The sequence below is a fragment of the Diceros bicornis genome, chromosome 22, assembly GCF_020826845.1.
Source record: "Diceros bicornis minor isolate mBicDic1 chromosome 22, mDicBic1.mat.cur, whole genome shotgun sequence".
Classification (NCBI taxonomy): domain Eukaryota; kingdom Metazoa; phylum Chordata; class Mammalia; order Perissodactyla; family Rhinocerotidae; genus Diceros; species Diceros bicornis.
Genome location: NC_080761.1, coordinates 10,957,830 through 10,963,926, shown reverse-complemented (window position 1 = coordinate 10,963,926; position 6,097 = coordinate 10,957,830). Strand labels below are relative to the sequence as shown.

General features: G+C 39.9%; 1 long non-coding RNA gene across 1 annotated transcript in view; it reads right to left on the bottom strand.

Annotated features, from left to right (window-relative positions):
- Positions 1-1,285: 1,285 nt before the first annotated feature.
- Positions 1,286-6,097, bottom strand: part of LOC131419961 (uncharacterized) — a 48,847-nt gene continuing 44,035 nt past the window's right edge. The window contains exons 6-7 of the long non-coding RNA XR_009223407.1: positions 5,413-5,595; positions 1,286-2,851 (exon numbers count right to left, since the gene is read on the bottom strand). This is a non-coding gene — a long non-coding RNA (uncharacterized LOC131419961). The remainder of the gene's footprint in view (positions 2,852-5,412; positions 5,596-6,097) is intronic.

Below are 6,097 nucleotides of genomic sequence, written 5' to 3'. Positions count from 1 at the left end.
CACTTTAGCTCTCCTATTTTCTCGTGCTTTCTTCCTAGTTGACTGGCCCTTATTCAGAGTCCCTGTAAGAATGTACTCTGCATAAGCTTTGGATATGGCCATTTTAATAGGCTCAATAGTACATGTGCATTCACCTACCCTCCCCGTTGGAACTTTTATTACTAGAATCAAAGCATTTGCATGGCTCTCCTAAGCCATTAAGAGAAAAACAACTTTGAGCGAGACTAACACAAGGTAACTGCTAAACTGAGCCAAATTCCTTTGTCCTGCTCTTGGCACTGAGGTATGGAAACTCCAGAGCCCTAGAACAGGTCTGAAGGAAAAATATGTTTAAGACAAATTTCAGGGATCTAAGTTTCTCATTAAAAATCATTTTAGAAAGTTGTTTTTGCTCGTTTTAATTTGCCAGGTCAGTTGTATGGTAAGGAAATGTGTGCGGCAATTTGGCAAATTGTGGCTTTCATTTCTCTTTCAAAATAAAATGGAAACAATAAAAACACAAAAATAAAATTTAAAAAAACATAATCTGAAAGAGTATTTTAATTCTTTTTCTATTAAAGCTCTGCAATTAAAATTTTGCTGAAGAGCAACCAGTGTTTTTAATCTCACTGTCCATGGAGGGCTAACACAGGCACAGGATCCTAGAGGTCTGCTGCACTAGAAGTTGGAATGACCTTGGAGAACCTGCTAGTCTAGCTTTCTCATTTTACAGATTGGAAACTGACGCCAGGACAGGTTTATTTCTTTTCTCCTCAATCCTTTCTTTCGTGGGTATGTGTCTGTGTTTTCTCTCAGAAGGCTTGGAAACTTGGTGTCTGCATAGTTTTAACATAATTTAGACACTCAATATGGGACTTCTTTCTTTCCAGGGCCCTAAATCACCTTCTAGCATGAAGGTAAGGACTGAACAAGCACCAGATTTTATCTAGTACTGTCTCAAAATGTGCGGTTTTTGCCTAAGTGAACTTTATAAAGAACTGAGGTAGTAATGCTTTTTCGTGAAAATCTAACGGCAATATAGTATATGCCTCCACGCCTTCTGCAGTAAAACAAGCTGAATGTAACTTCAACATTCTCTGATGACTGAAGGTTAGTCTAATAAACAACTGCGGTCCTCCAGAGGAGCAGGTGTAGATGGTCTGAGACATAGAAACAAACACACATTGACTCCAGCAGCGGCCCCAAAATCTGCCATCATTCAAAAAAATCCATCAGTTGTATTTTAGGAGTTTACTTCTTTTTCATATAAACACAATGAATGTGTGTCAAATACACACACACAGTGCAAAACTCACCTGTGATAGAACTGCCTTTAGCAGGTCCCAGACCACCCTTCAGAGTCAATGTAGTTTGGATCACTTTCACCCCCTCAGGGGGCGAGGGAACCACAGGGAGGAAGTGGAAGAGAACTAATGTTTGGTGGGTACTTACTTACTATGTGCCCCAAACTTTCTCATTTCATTTCTTAACTATCCTGTGAGGGAAGAAATATTTTTCTCGTTTTACAGATAAGACTGAGCCCCAGAGAGATTAAATAACTTGCCCAAGGCCACAGAGCTAAAAAGGGACAAAGTAAGGATTTGAACCAAGCTTGCTTTGGTCCCAGGCCTGCGTCTTCACTCTACACAATGCTGCCCCAGAGAGCAGAGTCACTGGGTCTTGATCCCTACTTTTCTCCTCGATTGTCATACCAGCAGCTATCTTTTGCTGTATAACAAATCACTCCAGAACTTAGTGGTTTAAAACAACAAACATTTTATTTGCTCACAATTCTGCAGTCTGGGCTTAGCTGGGTGACTCTTCTGTTGATCATGCCAATGGTCACTCATGTGGACTCATCCAGTTGGTAGGTCAGCAGGGGCCTGGGCTTCACTGGGACACTGGGACAGCTGGGCTTTTCTCTCAGAGCCTCCCCCTCTTATGTGGCTTCTCCTATGGCTTCTCCACGTCGCTCTGGCAGGGTAACAAAATTCTTATAAGGTAGACAGGGTTCCTGAGAACACAAAAGCAGAACTTAAGGCTTAGATCAAGAACTGATACAGCAGCACTCTGCTACCTCCAGTTAGTTAAAATAAGTCACAGTCTCAGCTCAGGTTCAAAGAGAGACGACCACACAAGGGCAAATACTGGGAGATGTGGACCATTGGGGACCAGCAATGTGACAGTGGTCACCATAATCTTCTTCAACATTGGCACCACCAACTCTAAAGGCTCCTGTTTCTTCTGTTCCCAACACTTTTCTTATGTCCAGTTTTTCTCTCTTCTCATGTTTGCTTCTCCACTTTCTCCTACCATTTCTCAGCTTTTATGCATTGTAACTGGCCTTCCTTAGCCAGCCACAAATAAAGGATTCCTTTCCTTCAGATCAGTGAACTGACCAATCACATCATGTCAACTCTATTCTTCAGGTCGACAGTCTTTGCAGCTAAACAGAGATTTCTTTGATTGGGTTGTTGTTTTGTTTTGTTTTGCTTTTATATCTGGGTTCACAGCTGGAAGTCTAGTTTAAAGGGAAATAAGACACTGCATCAAGAAGCAACTTAAGTGAATACACTTAAATGCTTTGCCCTTATAAATAAAATCTAGAATCTGTGATACCTCTCTCTAATTTTACCTGCAAGAAGGCAAGATGTCCAGTTCAATGGCCAAATCAACAAATAGACATGTACTGTATTTTACAGGCTTTAAATTCCTTTAGCAGTCATTCACCAGGGCAGAGAAGAAAGAGAGGCCTGCAGCAATCAGATAATTCCAGCATTACATTCCAGCAGGTTGCCTCTTACACGTGGCTAAAATGAGATCAGATTCAACTTCCACTGAATCATTCAACCTGTCTGATCACTGCTTTCTGCTGTCAGGAGAGATACAAGAGCACCAAGAATTAGCCAAGGCTGAGAGAACCAGGTGTACAGATGACCACCAGCATGAGGAGGGCAAGGAAGTGAGAAAAAAATTTATAAACACCCAAGGTAAAGATCCTTGCAGAAAGGGATCATGAGTTTCCATTTGAAATACTAATAAATTAAAATGAAAGTTGAAATGGGGACTACCCTTCAAGAGTTTCTAAATCCACTCACTGACAATGTATATTACTGTTTCTTTTATTCTGTTCCCTGAGGCCAATTATTGGAGCCTTGATTGTTGGATTATATCTCAATGAGACATTTAGGTGCAAAAATGTGAGGGAATTAAATTCAATATGGCTATTTACATATCTAAATTGCTCAAGTGAAGGAGGCAACTGACATAAAATGTCTTTGTTATTATTTTAGACCAATTCATTGACTCTGATCTGTGCTTTATAGTCACAAACATCAAAAGTTGATTGAAAATGTGCATAAATTCATACATAAATGAATTATACATAAACTCATCACAATCCTCAAAATGATTTACACAAAATCCAATTAACATTCCGTGAAAATTTTGGAGATATGACTAGCTTCTGATGTTCTCAAGAAGAAAAAACTGATAAGTTCATCAAAGAAATTTTTGAATGAAGAATATGAGATGGGACTAGCCACACTAGATATTTAAATATATTGTAAGGCTATGAGAATTAAAATAAGACAAATAACACAGAACAGATAGTCCAGAAATTGACTTTGTTCTATAGAAGAATTTGCTGGAAAATAAAAGTGACATTACCAGAAAGGAAGAACTACTCATTAACTTGTGCAGGAATAACTGGGTAAGAATTTAAGGGAAATAAAATTAATTTAGACCCATCTCTCATAGTGTATAACAAAATAAATCCAAGATACATTAAAAGTTAAATATTTTCAAAATATCCTTTTCCAAATGCCCACTCAAACAAGGTATTAGATCTGTGATTTTAAAACCAAGGATGACTTCCTAAGTTTAAAATCCTCTTAAGAAATCGTAAGGCAAAAGACCAACTGCTCAGATTACATAAAATTTACAACTTCTATTTGTGGCGGGGGGGGGGGGGGGAAGTAGCACAAGCAATTTTTTAAAAAAACCCAGCAGATTGGGAAACTTACATTCAGAAAATAGGGCAAAAAGTTAGTATCTTTCGAAAATGCATTATTTTTACTACTATAACAAGAGAGAATATTTTCATATTTATTATTTGTTGACGATTTTTTTCTGTCCATGGCCTTCGTTCAGGGCAGCAGAATTAATCTTCCTAAAACCCCGTTTCCCTATGACATTTTCTTGTTACAGCAGGATAGTGTAGAAATTAATCATCAAAAACGTCATTAAAATGGAGTTAGGAGGCCAAAAGGGGGAGCTCTCACAACCTACCTCATAGCAGAGCACAACAGAAAGAAGAAAGACTTCTTTTTCTTGACCAGCAAGAAGCTCAGTCAATGAGAGACTATCACAACTCAGCCAATGAAGAGCCACTGCACTTCAAACTCTCAATCCCTCTAATGGACTCACTGTTTACTATAGCCCTCCCAACTTCCTCAGCCCCTCTATAAAAGAGTTTCTCCTCACTTTGTTGCTAGGGACTTGTATATAGCTTGCGATGGCTGCAGACCCTGAATTGCAATTTTTTGCCGATCCTGAATAAATCCACTTTTCCTGGAGAAATCACTGGCTGTCATTTGTTTAAGGTCAACAATAGCAATTCTCTGTCGCTTGCCATTCTCTAATCTCGGTTATTTCAGTACAACCTTCATATACTTACCATATCTATATACCGTATGTGCCCAATATTTATTTAATAATTTTCTTTAAATCAACTCTGTTTTACTTAAATAAATTTACCTTTCTTCTAACCAATAACTTCAGTGAAATCAGAAGTTTTAAGTAAATGAAATTAAAATATATAACACAAATTTTAAAACATGAATGCCTACCACAGAAAATCACCTGTGCTGACTGTGATGGTTAATTTTAATGTGTCAACTTGGCTGGGCTACGGTGCCCCATTGTTTGGTCAAACACCAGTCAATGTTGCAGTTCTTGTGTTTTTCAGGTGCAATTACCATTTAAATCAGTCGACAGTGAGGAAAGCAAGTGAGCCTCCACAATGTGTGTGGGCCTCATCCAATCAGTTGAAGGACCTGAGAGAAAAGACTGAGGTCCTCTGAAGAAGAAGAAGTTCTGCCTCCAGACTGCCTTCACATTCAAGACTGCAGCATCAACGCCTGCCAGAATTTCCAGGCTGCTGGCCTGACTGCAGATTCTGAACTTGCCAGCTTCCACAATCACAGGAGCCAATTCCTCAAAATAAATCCCCACTCCTACCCCTCTGTCTGTCTGTCTATCTCTCTGTCTCTGTGTGTGTGTGTGTGTGTGTGTGTGTGTGCGTGTGTGCGTATACGCATCCTATCCTATTGGTTCTGTTTCTCTGGAGAACCCCAATACCCTTACCAGCCTTTGGGAACACTGACTTTCCAAATCACATTCAAATGTCTCAGTCTGAACGCCAATGCCCACCTTAACCTGGCTCCTCCCTCCTCTTCCAAGTTCACTGCCTGTGATGTTCCAGTGCACACTCTGCTTTACTCCATCTGGTCACCTCACACCTTGTTTGTGCTCTGCTGTCTGATGAAAATGCCTTGGTTTGCCAGACCTCCCCAGTTCCTGCCTTCAGGCCTGGATCAATTACCACATGAGGAGCTAAGGAAGAAATAAAAGGTGGAATAAGATTCTGACATTTAGAAATATGAAAAACCAGCTTTGGAAAGGAACATTTCATCTCATGTGCCAATTCTTACTAATTGGTGGCAGTTACTTGGAATATGTTAAGAAGGCTTCTGAGGCTCTGTCTGAAATAATGCAGTAATCTATTACTGAAGTCTGACAGCAGAAGGGTGATAAGGGATCAGAGTGGTAATAAACAGTACAGATTTGCCACCTCTGGCGTGGTTATTAAGGAAACGAGCCAAGAGTATTTTCCTGAGCCCTTTCCAATTCCTACTCAAACCAGGTATTAGATCTATGAACCTTTTTAAATATGAATTTACATTCCAGTCATTTCTCAGATTTACATATGTAGGGAAAGTCAATCCAGAGCATTCAAACAAAGGTAGAAAGTGAGTGGGGACACGAATATCCCAGCACGCCCACTTAGCTAGTCCTCAGCCAAGCCGCCCAGCACCTGACACCGGGACATCCTTAC